The sequence below is a fragment of the Lepisma saccharinum genome, chromosome 19, assembly GCF_977018435.1.
Source record: "Lepisma saccharinum chromosome 19, izLepSacc3.1, whole genome shotgun sequence".
NCBI lineage: Eukaryota > Metazoa > Arthropoda > Insecta > Zygentoma > Lepismatidae > Lepisma > Lepisma saccharinum.
The window spans coordinates 2,978,656-2,992,917 of record NC_139247.1 but is presented as its reverse complement, the minus strand read 5'-3'; positions in this window follow the sequence as shown (position 1 = coordinate 2,992,917).

The window sequence follows — 14,262 nt, the reverse complement described above, 5'->3', positions numbered from 1 at the left end:
CTGGACGATTCCACCACGTTTTGCCTCTTCAACAAACAAAAGTTGATTGATGTTTTTGATGAGTTCTATCTTCACCTTCGTGGATTTTAACATCGCCTGCCAAGAATAACCCGGTGTGGTGTAGCTGAAAGCGGCGTCCAAACCATATGCTGCCATTCCTCTCGAGCGATGGAGATGAAAACGGTCGCTCAATAGCGTAACATCCAGTTTCAGATACAGATCGTGATAGTCGGCCATGGTTTGACAAGAGAATGTAGACCAGACGAGCTGAGCATGATGGTAGTCCTCTTCGGTGCAACAGGTGTCGCTAAGACGACTGTAGAATGCTTCTCTCGGTGGTAACGATGTTTCTGAGAATTTGGAAGCATCCGTCATGTATTCGTAGGGGTAAACACCCTTGCGTCTCAACAGTGCTAAATGTTGGTCGCCGAAACATTTCCTGGTGGCGACCAAATCATCGTCGGTGAGTTGAGACGCGAGTGTCGCCAAACTCGAAGACAGAAAGTTGTAGGAGTCCAAGAAGCGAATTTCTACGTGATTGCCATTTCCAACGTCCACCTTCTTGCTGAATGAAATGAATTTCTCGTTGGTGCGAGCTATGACGCTAATGGGTTGAGCGTCGCATCCCATCTCCTTTATGAAGATTTTGGCGTCGTAGCCCTCCAAATTGTGAATGAATACAGGAATAAAATTTGGTTTTTTGATTTGAAGATTACAGTTGTTACACACGGGGGCCACATATTTTCCCGTGTGATGATTGTGGTGGCGAACTTTGACATTTTCGAGGGTGAAGTTACTTTCGCACACACCACACTTAGAGGCATGGTCGTATGCTTCCTTCTCTTCCTGGGTAAGAGACTCCATTGCTTTGTCTTCTCTTAGTAGAGGAGCGAATTGTATGGCCATCTGTTTCAAGGTTTGAACGAATTTTTGTGGAGCATCATTGCCGCGATGTAAAATAACATTGCCTGTGTTGTTGACCATCAATCCAAAAGCGCAGGCTTCGTGATGTAGAATTTCGGTAGTGCTCGATACGCTGGGATTCGGTTCGCATATGGCGAGTGGAAGTTGGAAACTTTCAAAGTCGGCGCATATCACCACGGGATGCCAGAGTAATGCCTTGTAGTTGGAAAATGTCATGTCTCGAGAAGGCATTTTGATAGCCGTGGCCGGATGTTTACTACACATTTCATGATGATCTCGGAGTTCTTCATCAGCATTCTTTTTTCCTTGACCGTAGAATATACTCAGGCATCTGTCGCATACTCGAATTTTATGGTGATCTGTGGTAATTTGACTTCTTGTTAATTTTGGAAGATTCTGAATTAGACAATAATGATAATTATCATCATCTTCGATCAGGAGTAATCTGATGACACGATTACTTTTAATGTTGCTATGTCTGAGAACGTAGATGGTGTTGTTTTTGTCTAATCCGAATATGTGTACTGCTATACTTTCGTTTTTATCTGTCTTGTACTGTGTCTCAAATTTACTAATGTCTCGTAGATTTACAGGGTAATTAATGCTAGCCATAGGTTTTTCAAATTCTGAGAGATATTCTGGCTTGTTGTAGTGGTATAAACGATGTTTGTTATTATTGGCTGGGTGATGATCGGCATTGATGCACCACAAAAAGCATCTGTAATCCTCATTTTGTATGTTGATTATGGCTTTCTTATCGGCTATTTCCCGAGGCAAATTGATGTAGCTGGATGCTCCCATCGGGTTGTATCGTGCCACCTTCAAAGTTAAAGTGTGAGGCGAACCGCAAAGTGTCCAACCCGATCCACGTTTTTGGAAAGTCTCGTGCTTGTTCAACAAAGCGTCAAACATCTGGTTGCAAATGGCATCCACCTCATCGACGTCAGCGGCGTGGAGGCTCTTTACACCAGTGTAATGATGGAAAGTTTCTCGCTCTTTTTTCATGTTTTCGTAAATGACGGAAACGATAAGGTGGATTTTCAACGAGCATTGCGACAAAGCTTCGGTGATAGACGAAATTAACTTGCTTTTGACCGACAGAAAAAAGTTGTTTAGATCAGATGTTTCTTCAGATCGGAAAGTCTCCTCGCTTAAAATATTTCGAATACTTTCGCCGGCACTCTTCTGCTTCTTTCGTGGCGCTTGATCGTCAACATCGAGCTCTCTCTTACTTGATCCTTCGCCATGCATATCCTTCCGATGTCTTCTCAAGTTAGAAATGGATATATATTTCCCACATTGGTCGCATGCACGTTTCGCTTCCTTCTTCTCCATTTTTTTTGCTAAGAAAAAAAAGATGAAGTTACTAAAAATTGCACATTTTTTTGTGGTGTTATTTATATTAGATACGATCTCAATTTTTTTTTAAATAACCAACATGAATCTTTTTGGTTTCCGAAAGCAAACAATGGAGACTGTACACCGCACGACGACAGATCATGAATTTCTACCTTCCGCGTTAACTAAACTCAACGGTCTGTTGATTATTCACCTCAACAGCATTTGGACGAAATTGGATGAGGACGTGGGCAAGATGTTTTACGTCTTCAACAACAATTTACATTTCTATGAAATTCCGATCGAGGGGAAACTTCGGATCACCGTGAATCCGGAGAACGTAGGCGAAATCAAAATATCTACCGGCAAGAACATTTTTCGAATCAAGCACGACAAAATGCTTTCTAACATGGCATACGATGTTTCCGCAGGAGATTACTTTTACGTGGAACTCCTCGGAGATTATGACAAACTTATTCCTCTCTTCGTAGAATTACGAATCGTCTATCCTATTATAAATAACCGTTAACCAAAAATGCCTAACGACATTTTCGGCAACACCAAGCGTGTAGACCATGCAGAAGAGATTCTCATGTTGGACATTCGAGTTAAGAAGTTGAGGAGCGATTTGATTGCTTTGCAGGAGACCTTAAACAAAAGTTTAGAGTCGGAAATCGCCACGCTCCAAACGCAATGTCTCGACCCCATTCTGAAAATCGATTCCGAACTGAAGACGCTGATAAAAAATTATGTCGACGTACCTTCTTACGACAGCGTTCAAAATATACAGTTGAGCGTGGATTCGCTTCAAAATGATTTGGCCAAATTACAGCAATTTCAATCGAAAAATGAAGATTTGGAAAAATTGAAACTCGAAATCGAAGAACGAACTTCCGCAATCGAAAAGAATTTCTCCGAACTTCAAACCGTGGTGAACGATATTGATGTAGAACGCTTGCACGTCGTCGTTTCCAAATTACAAGAAGAATTCACCGGCACGTTGGAAGAAATTAAATCCAAGTTGCAGACTTTGGAAGATACAATCACGAACCTACCATCGTCGGACGAACTGCAGGTCATCGGTAAAAGCGTCGCGAACATAAAAATTCAATTGGAGGCGTATCGAGATTTCGAACACATTCAAACCACCATCGCTACGCTTCAGGCGTCCTTGGAATTGATCAACGAAGAAATTAAAAATATTCACGCTGAAGCAAGAGCGTTGACGAGCATTCAAGACACGTTAAGCACGGTTCAGCAGAAGATCGAATATTTAGAAAATTTGAACGTCGAAACGAATCTCGCTCATTTTCATCACGTACTCGACAACATACAGGGTGACTTGGAATCGTTACGGACGAGCGTGCCTTCGAGCGAAGATTTGGAAAAATTAAAAACGGCGGTGACGGCACTATCCGATTCGAGCGACATCAAAAGTTCATTGAGCGATCTCGAGAGTAGGGTGGCCAATCTCCCCACCTCCAAAGAATTGCACGCTTTGAAAAGAAACATATCTCGAATGCTGAAACGACTAGAAACGGAAACGGCGAACGTGGAACAGATTCGAGACGAAATTAGTTCGCTGGTGTCGACGCTGCCCACTTCGCAGAGCGTCGCCGACCTTCACACGCAGTTTACAGAGATGCGAAGCATCGTGAACGATCTTACCGAGAAGAGCTCGAAATTGAATCAAGTCGAGATCCTTCAGAACATTGTCGTCAACGTCAGAGATCAAGTTGGAGTGCTGGAATCAACGCAGGAATCGACGCTGGCATCTTTCGGTGCCAAGTTGCAAGAACTCAACGAAAACTACAAGCAGTTGAACGTGGAAGTGAAAATCAAACCGTCATTTTCTACCGTAACGGATACCATAATCGAGCATTTGCTGCCTATCGAAAATAAACTCGGACAAGTTAACAGTAATCTGCTCGGCGTCGACACTAAATTCGCCAAATTGTTCACCTTGCAAGCCATCGAAATCAACAGCGTACCCAATCAACAGAGAATCTCCACGTTCGTGGAAGGTAACAAACTGTACATGTTACATCCTTATCATCCGTACTACAAGTTTCTCCTCGATGGCACGATTCAGATAAACGAATTTTCGTACTGGTCTCACGGCAGAAAAGCTAGCGTTCCCACCATGACTTTGATATCGAATCGTGGTGTCCAGAAAGCGGGAAACATTCCTCTGGCACGTTGGAACGAAACGCGCAACATATATGAAATACACCAAGACGAAGATCTCACCGTTTTCGACGTGAGTGCCGGCGATAAGCTGATCATTCAAAACACGAGCGAGGTGCCACCCTCTTTGAATCCCATCACGCTGGTGCTTCTCTTGAAACGTAATCTCTAAACAAAAAATGTCTAGGCAAGCCATCGTCGAAGAATTGCATAAACCTGCACGCCGCAACTACGAACGTTTGGCTGTGGTAACCAAGGGCATCGACGACCTCTGGCAAAGTGACCTCGTGGAGATGAGCAGCGGCAATTTGAAAAATGTACATAAATTGAACAAGGGCAACAAGTACCTCCTCACCGTCATAGACACGTTTTCGAAATTCGCATGGGCGAAAACGGGATCGTGCGTCACGGAAGCATTCAAATTAATTTTTCGCGAAAGCGACAGACGACCTCGGTTTCTGCAAACGGACAACGGTAAAGAATTTTACAACGCCGTATTCCAAAAGTTTATTCAAAAACATGGCATTCGACATTATTCGACCTTCAGTCACATCAAAGCCAGCATCGTGGAAAGATTCAATCGAACCTTGAAAACACACATGTGGAAACGATTCACGCTTCGGGGGAATTACAAATGGGTCGACATCCTGCCGGAACTCGTCGACACCTATAATGATACGGTACACAAAACGATAGGCATGAAGCCGGCTGACGTTACGAAATCTGACGAGCAGCGTTTAATTTCTACAGTTTACTGTCCAAAGTACACACCCACGACAAAGAAAGCTAAATACAAAATTGGAGACCGGGTGAGGATCAGCAAATTCAAACGCACCTTCGAGAAGGGGTTCACAAAAAATTGGAGCACGGAACTCTTTACGGTGGTTCGAGTTTTACCCGGAAACCGACACACGTATATAATAAAAGATAGTAGCGGCGAGATTTTGAAAGGAAGATTTTACGAAGAGGAACTCTCTAAAACGAAACACCCCGACACGTACCTCATCGAGAAAATATTGCGTAGGAAAGGTGACAAACTGTTTGTCAAATGGCTGGGACTTCCGGAAAAGAGTTGGATCGACGCGAACGAAGTGATCTTGTGAGTACGTGGAACGTGGTGAAGCGTCTACCGGATCCGGAAAGTCAAACGAGAAAAAAAAGGAACGGCGAGTTGCTTCCCGACAGCATCCGCTGTCTGATCGTAGGTCCTTCGGGGTGTGGGAAAACGACACTGCTCGTGGACAATTTTCTCCTCGCACCGAATTGGTTAGATTGGAAGAACAGGCACCTGTACGTGTTCTCGAAAAGTTTGGAGCAAACCAAATACCAGCAACTGATGAAACTGTACGATGGTCTGGACATTGCAACGTTCGCCTCGGAAATAAAAACACTCGACGATTGTCGTGAAAATTCAGTTGTTGTGTTCGACGACGCCATCCTGGAAAATCAAAATGAAATTCGCAACTTTTTCACGCAAGGTCGTCACAAAGGAATGGATTGCTTCTACCTAGCTCAAACGTTTTCCAAAATTCCAAAACAGTTAGTACGCGACAACGCTAATTTCATATGTTTGTTTCGTCAAGATCACACCAACCTCAAGCATGCGTACGATGACTACGTAGGCGGAGACATGAACTACAATCAATTTTCGGAACGCTGCTGCTCTACTTGCTGGAACGGTGACGATTTCGGATTCGCGACGATCGACATGACGAGGAAACCCAACGACGGAAAATACAGAAACAAAATCAACGACTTTCTAAACGTTGCAACGTTGTGAGAAACGACGTATATAAATAAACGTCATGACGAAACGAAAAATCGAGGACGAAAATCTCAAGCTTCGCGATTACCTCGCGAAACGCTTCAAAGGTTGGAAATCCGAGAATCGCGGATTCTACGAAGAGAAGAAACGTCAGGATCAACCTGTGATCGATGCCATCAGCGGTCTAGGTATAGAAATTAAAAGTGTCACGGAACAAAATAAAAATTTGATCAACGAACTCGTACCGCTCGCAGCTAAAAGTTACGCCGTACCCACGCCCATTTCGAGCATTCCTTCGACGCCGTTCGAACTGAAGGATGCACCGGCACGACGTCGAGCTATTGGTAGCACGTCGTCGTCTTCGGATAAAATCGAGTTGGGACCTTTGGCACGAGACTACCTGAGTACGGGAAAATTCGACAAGGATGAAGTGTTCGGATTGTATCCCAGCATGGAAACCAACGAAGGCGGCGGTGTGGTGTGGAAGATTGGGAAATCGAAGGTGACCTTCGAAGGCAACGACATTAAAGTCAATTTAGGAGACAAGGATAGTTGGAACAGGTATCCGGGTACGGTGGGACTGTGGGAACTTGTCGCCAAAAAGCAGCCGAAAGATTACACCGACGAAGATTACCAGAGTTACAAGGAAATTCTGATCATGACGGATGCCTTGTACCAGAACAACGACGCCTCGCAGAATAGGGTGAAATCGAGCAGCGGCGAGAAGTACAGGAATCTCATCAAACCGATTTGGAACCAGGTCAAAACAGGCAGCGGCGTCAAACGCTACAACACGTTACCCAAAGAATTCGTTTGGGTGGATGATGTGAGGAAACTCGTGGACCGATTGTTGGTGATAGCCGGCGAAGAGAATGCAGGCAACCGTAATTTCTACAACGAGAAGGTTGGCATCGTGGACATGATCAGCACGAAACTTTCCAACTTCATCGTGAACGACGACAAGGGCATAGGTTACCTCATCAAAATCATCAACACGCTGCCTCCGAAATTTTGGAACGTGGCCGAAGGAAAGGGACTCGTGAACGACATCATCAACAAGTTACCTTTCGAGATGCATTTACCTGGCTACCAGTACTGCGGACCAGGTACCAAACTCGAGAAAAGATTGGAGAGAGGAGACAAGGTTGTGAATCCGTTGGACGCGGCATGCAAAAATCACGACATTGCTTACAACACCACGCAGACGGATCTGGATGCGCGTCACGAAGCAGACAGAAAGTTAGAGCACGCAGCTTTCGAAAGATTCGTCAGCAGAGACGCATCGCTGGGTGAACGGGTCGCCGCACTGGGTACCACCATCGCCATGAACACGAAACAAAAATTGGGGTGGGGTATATAAATAACATAGAGTAAAAAATAATAATAATAACAACATGTCTCGTATAACCGATTTGCCGCCCGAGCTACTATGTAAAATATTCAAACACGCAGTAAACGGAGATTGTGAGGATGTAGGGAAACTTGTAATCATAGCAAGAACGACGCCGGAATTTCGCATCCCTTGTGAAATGGTTCTCAAGGACCATCTTTGGGAGATCAGCGGCCTGAGGTGCGGTGATCTCAACATTCTGCTTTCGGCTGCAGGGGAAAAATTAAACGATAGGTTAGATGAATTGCACGAGGCAAGGCAGGGAAGAAGACGGTACACAGTAGATTGGCGCAAGTCTAAGCAGGAGACGGAAGATATCATTACGCACATCATCGCGTTTTCCGAAGCACGGACTTTCTTCCTCTGTTAAAAAATAATAATATATATACGCATCAAAAAAAAAACTTGATATATAAATAACACACATCGTGAAAAAAAAATAATTTTTGGTATATATAAATAACACACATCGTGAAAAACAATTAAATTTCTCTCTAACACTCTGAAATTTTTTTGATATGACGACTGAAAAAATGAGTGATCTCCAAGCATTAAAACAAATGCTAAATTTGTCAGTCGAGTATGTAAAAATTCAGGAATTGGAAGTCGACAAACCTTACACGATAACTTCCGGTTCAATTGTTTCTACCCAGTATGGTCCCAAGGTACGCCTGTTGCTCAACGCACAATACAGTCTATTTTTACCAGATCGATACGCTAACATGTTATCCGACGAGAAGCTATCTATTTTAATCGAGAACAAAACTCGAATCGTGTACAAGGGGACAAAGGAACTTCTTGGCAAGAAAACGAAGCACGTAATAGAATTTGTGTAACGACTGCGAGGCCGTGAAAAAAAAATCTCAGAACATTTATATATAAATAACATACCGTAAAAAAACTACACGAGAAAAAATCTCAGAATATATATATAAATAACATACCGTGAAAATAACACATAGAGCATCAACATGAAGCCCAAGGGTGTCGTGTACCAGATACCATACTCCAATCTAAAAAATCTAGGTGCCCTCGATGGGTTACTCACCAAGAAACAGCGCGAGAAGAAACGTTCTTGCTTGAGCAAAGGACACGGAATGAAATTACTTCTCAGCACTCCACAATTAAAACGCTTGCAGCGTTCGCGGAAACAGCAAAAGATCGGAGGTTTCATATTCAGCATCCCGGCCATCCTAGCAGCATTGGGGGCCGTTGGAAGTTTGGCTGGCGGAAGTGCCGCCATCGCGAAAACCGTCATCGACTCGAAGAAGAACAAGGCGGAATTGGAAGAACAGAAACGTCACAACCTGGCCATGGAGAAGAAAGGGGGCAAGGGGGTGGGCGTGATGAAAAAGTTTAAAAAAAAGAAAAAGCACTCACCAACCGAGATATTGAATCTCTGATCGAACCGTTACAAATCAAACACTTCAGAGGAGTTTTCATGTCCGACTCGTTACCTTCAAGCGTTAAAAGAAGAGAATGCGGAGTAGTCAACTTGGACGGTCAAGAAAATCCAGGCACGCATTGGATATGTTACCACAAAAATAATGATAAAGCATTCGTTTTCGATTCTTTCGGAGGTGTTCCACCTACAAATTTAATTCATTATCTGAAAACGAACAAAACCTCTATATACTACAACGACGAACGCATTCAAAATTTCGGAGACGTGAACTGCGGTCATCTCTGCCTCTCCGTGCTCGCGTTTCTCTCTAAAATAAATAACCCTACGATCGAGGATTTCCAGAAAGCATTGTGGAACCTCAAACAGCATCACTAGGATGGGCGTGTTCCATCTCACGAGCGAATCTTCAATCTTGAAACTCACGCTGCACGACGACATCGTCTATCCTAAATCCGTGGCTCTGCGTGCATTCTACAGCATGTACCTCATACCTAACGTCACGCAGCACAACAACAAAATTAGCGTCGGAAGCGAACACATCGTCGTCACGCCAGGACAATACAATCTTTCCACTTTGCAAGCTCAATTACCCAAAGGCACATACCTTTCTCAAAATTCGGTCACGCACAGAGTGGAAATCTTATCCGCGACGGAGACCGTGGACCTGGGCACCATGGGAGAACTTTTAGGTTTCGAGAACAACCACCCAAAACTCGAAGCTGGCATCAAGCACGTAGCAACCAAAATTCCTAAATTCTTGGCCATAGAGACTCTGAACGTACACTGCAACGTGGCGGAAGGTATGATCACGAAATCTTCGGACGGATTATTAGGAAGTCACAAGCAGACGGGAATCATAGCCACTTTCAAACCAAGTTCCGAGTTCATGGAACCGATCATCTACACGCCCTCTTCGCCAATCTATTTTCCAGTATGTCGCAACCGCATAGACGACATAGAGTTGGTGGTGACGAACGAGAAAGAAGAGGTGGTGGATTTCGCAGGTGCCACTACGACGGCCATCGTGGAGATCAACATATAATAAATAACCATACATGTAAAATAGAGCAAATCGAAAGTTACGAATTGCAATCTTTCCCTCCCAACCGTCGCACGTTCGCCAATCTGAACGAAGCGAACAGGGAGATCGAATACGACGTGGACGTAGGCGATGGGTTCGTTCATCCTCACAGAGCGGACCTCTACCTTCAATTCGACGTGGTGAAGAAAGAAAGCGGAGAAGCGTTTCCCGCAGCAGCAAATTTAATACTCGTGGACAACTTCGTGCCTCACCTGTTCTCGCAAGTGGAGGTGAGGAAACACAACACCGTCATCGACAGAATAGATTATCCAGGCATCACGTCGACGGCAGTGGGAACATTGAAATTATCCAAAACGGACGCAGCATACTATCAAGCAGGGGGATTCGAAGCCGGGACCAAAATATCGACGACAAGTCACACGGTGCTCTTTCCCATGCGTCTGCTTCCGGGATTCTTCTCCGATTACAAAGAGATCATGTGGAATGGAGGACTGAGAGTCACGTTTCGAAGAGCGGCCAACGACAACAACGCACTGATGCGATACGCTACTTTGGGTCCGGACGGCACCACGCCGATAGCCAACACTTTACCCGAAGCCGCGAAATGCGTCATCCGGAGCATGGAATTGAGAATGCCGATCGTGGAATATGAAACAAACTACGCCCTCAAGTACAAAGCGGAGATCTTAAAGAGTCCGCAGGTACCGATTCACTTTCACGGTTACCAGTGCGTGCAGAAGATGGCCTCGGGAAGTCACATGGAATTCGACGTGACGACGCAGTTCAACAACATACAGTTCGACATGCCAGATTTTGTCGTGGTGCTTTTTCAGACCGGGAGGGACAAGAATCAGGAAAAAAATTCCAGCAAATTCGACGACTGCAAGATCAAGAACGTTTATCTCAAGAACGGCAGGAACGAAGTGTTCCCGCGCGAGAATTACAACCTCGACATGACCAAAAACGATTATCTCAAACTTTACGAAGCGTTCTCGGCTTACAAACGCGTGACCGAGGGAAGTGTGGACATGTACTACACGCCCAGCGAATTCAAAGCCCGGAGACCCATGACCGTCATCAATACCACAAAAAGAAAGCAGGTCGTGGTCAACGATCGCACCAACATCAAGGTCGTCTGCGAGTTCCACGATGCCTTGCCCGAGGACACCGTGTGTAGCGTCATCCTGATTGCAGAGAAGTCTTTCGCGTACGACGTGAAGAACGAGAGGGTCACAGAGCAGTTTTAAATATCCCCTTTCGTCGAGCAAGAATGGCTTTTCTACAATCCCAATTACAAAATTTTTAATCTAAAAAACGTCCAAAGCACTCCAATAGGATGCAGGAACAAAACTAGAATTTCGTAAAAAAAAAAAACTTAAGGGGGCACTTGCTTGTAGTTGAGTAGTTATCATCAAAACCTATCCAACAAACCCACAATCATCATCCTAGCTCAATTAGGAGCCGAGAAAATCAATGTCTTGGAAAACGTCTTAAGATATTTGTCTTAAGAAAATTTTCTTGATAGACCGGAAGTAACATCTTGACAGACCGGAAGTCGACTTTCTTAAAGATTAAGATAATTGTCTTAAGACGTTTTCCAAGACATTGATTTTCTCGGCTCCTATGGGACCTGCAACAATGTAACTTTTTGGTCTAGTGCCTTCACGGATCTCCCCTAACTCTCCCGCTTTTTGGATTTAGAACAACTCGCATATGTGATGTGGTTAGCACCACGCAACCGGTTATTAGCCAAGAAAAACACAGCAGACAGGGCCTACCCCATGGCGCAGTAATAGCGTCATTGTTGTAATCGGCAGCTCCCGGGGTTCGATACCCGGTGGAGGCACACATTGGTTCGGATCCCACTTTAAACTGTAGGTCCAGTCCCGATTAGCCTCACTGTGCATAAAGTGGATTTAAAACAGCAGACAGCCCCCCTGCAATCATAGTCACAGCCTTTGAGCTGAAAATTCACATTCATAAAATTTTGGGTCTACACTTTTTTTTCTTCTGAACATAAATAGGCCTACAGTTGTTTTTTTTTTTTTTTTGAGTATAAAAAATTAAAACAGTTAAGATCCGAACCACACTTTCCACTTGATATCAAGCGCAATAAAAAAATAGCCTAATAATGTGTCCCGCACACACATTTTTTCCTATCAACAAACGGTACACAAACAAAAAATGCATGCTAAAATGTATGTGTAGTTCTGCGAGTATATTTTCTTCTACAATACGTTAAGAGGCTGTTTTGGTTTGTTTCATGCGAGTCGCTTGTTTCAAGAATCAACTCACAGAATAAAACACCAATAAGAAAACATATCATGCAAGGTACTTACTTTTCTCTGGAACACACACTCAACAGGAACAAAAAAACTTTCTATACTTTGTGTTCTGCGAGTATATTTTCCTTCAACAATACGTTAAGAGGTGTTTGGCTTGTTTCATGCGAGTCGCATCTACAATCCCTTAACGTCTGTTTTGGTTAGTTTCAAGAAATCAACTCGCTGAACAGTCGCTCTAGATGATATGGAAGTTTCCATGGCAGAACTTCGGATTATAAGGGGGTGCGAGGAGTGATATGTTGAGCAATAGTCCCTCAATCCCATTGTGTGAACTGAACATCATCGCACGCCACGCTTTCGATGAAAAGCCCGGAAGTGCTGCTCTTCCGGGGGCTTTTCATCGCACCCCACGATTTCGATGAAAAGCCGGGAAGTGCTCTTCCGCTCTCCTATTGTTCAGTGAACATGAAGAGATTTTTCCCCCTTCACGCGGCACACTCGATTTCACATACCGCTACAATACCAATTTTTTACATTATGAGGAGCAATTTACAGAAAAATATCGTAACAGGCCCCCAAAACATCGTAGAAGAGGTCCCCTGTTAGGTCGTAGCAGGGGCCAGGGATTTCCTTAACAAAAATAAATTCACATCGTAGAAGATTACACCTGAGAGTTTTAAAAAATAAAAAACACATCATAGCAGATTACGCTGAGAGCAAGGTCGTGCTAGATTACACTGAGGGACCTTACAGTAAAAAAACAGCCTTATAGGAAAGTCATTTCAAAAATAGGTCAAAGAGGTGAGAGCAAAATTTGCACAAGATAAAAAAATAGCTTAAAAAGTAATACCAGAGCTTTTCTTCTGTCCATTTTTCTCTCATTGTAGGTTAGTTTAGTGCGTAAAAAACAGATTACGCTGAGAGCAGAAGCCCATTAGCAGGTCGTAGTAGATTACACTGTGGCACCTTACAGTGTGAGGAGACAGCCTTATAGGAAAATATCGTAAGTCATTTCAAAAATAGGTCAAAAAGCGAGTTAGCATAAGAGCAAAATTTGCACAAGGTAAAAAAATAGCTTAAAAAGTGATGCCAGAGCTTTTTCTCTCCATTTTTCTCTCATTGTAGGTTAGTTTAGTGCGTAAAACGTCGTAAATCGTAAAATCGCCACCTTACAGGAAAACATCGTAAGGGGAGACAGCCTTATAGGAAAATGTCGTAAGTCATTTCAAAAGTGGGTCAAAGGATGCGTCCAGCAGAGCAGAAGCCTATTAGCAGGTCGTGCTAGATTACACTGAGGAATTTTACAGTAAGAGGAGACAGCCTTATAGGAAAATATCGTAAGTCATTTTAAAAGTTGGTCAAAGAGCGAGTTAGCATAAGAGCAAAATTTGCAGGAGGTAAAAAATAGCTTAAAAAGTAATGCCAGAGCTTTTTCTGTCCATTTTTCTCTCATTGTAGGTTAGTTTAGTGCGTAAAACGTCGTAAAATAAAAAGTAGGTCAAAGGGCTGCGCCGCCTTATAGGAAAATATCGTAAGTCATTTCAAAGGTTGGTCAAAAAGCGAGTTAGCATAAGAGCAAAATTTGCAGGAGGTAAAAAATAGCTTAAAAAGTAATGCCAGAGCTTTTTCTGTCCATTTTTCTCTCATTGTAGGTTAGTTTAGTGCGTAAAACGTCGTAAAATAAAAAGTAGGTCAAAGGGCTGCGCCGCCTTATAGGAAAATGTCGTAAGTCACTTCAAAAGTAGGTCAAAAGACCGTTCCAGAACGTTGGGTTCCCCCTACTGTTGGTTCTCTTCGTTCGCTGTGTGTTGCTTGCCGCTCCATGTTGCAAACTGGAAACTGAAACACTGTCGAATCTTGATGTAATTGTTACGATGCGGCGAATCAACGAACTGCTATGTACGTACAACGAAGGCAAATCGCACT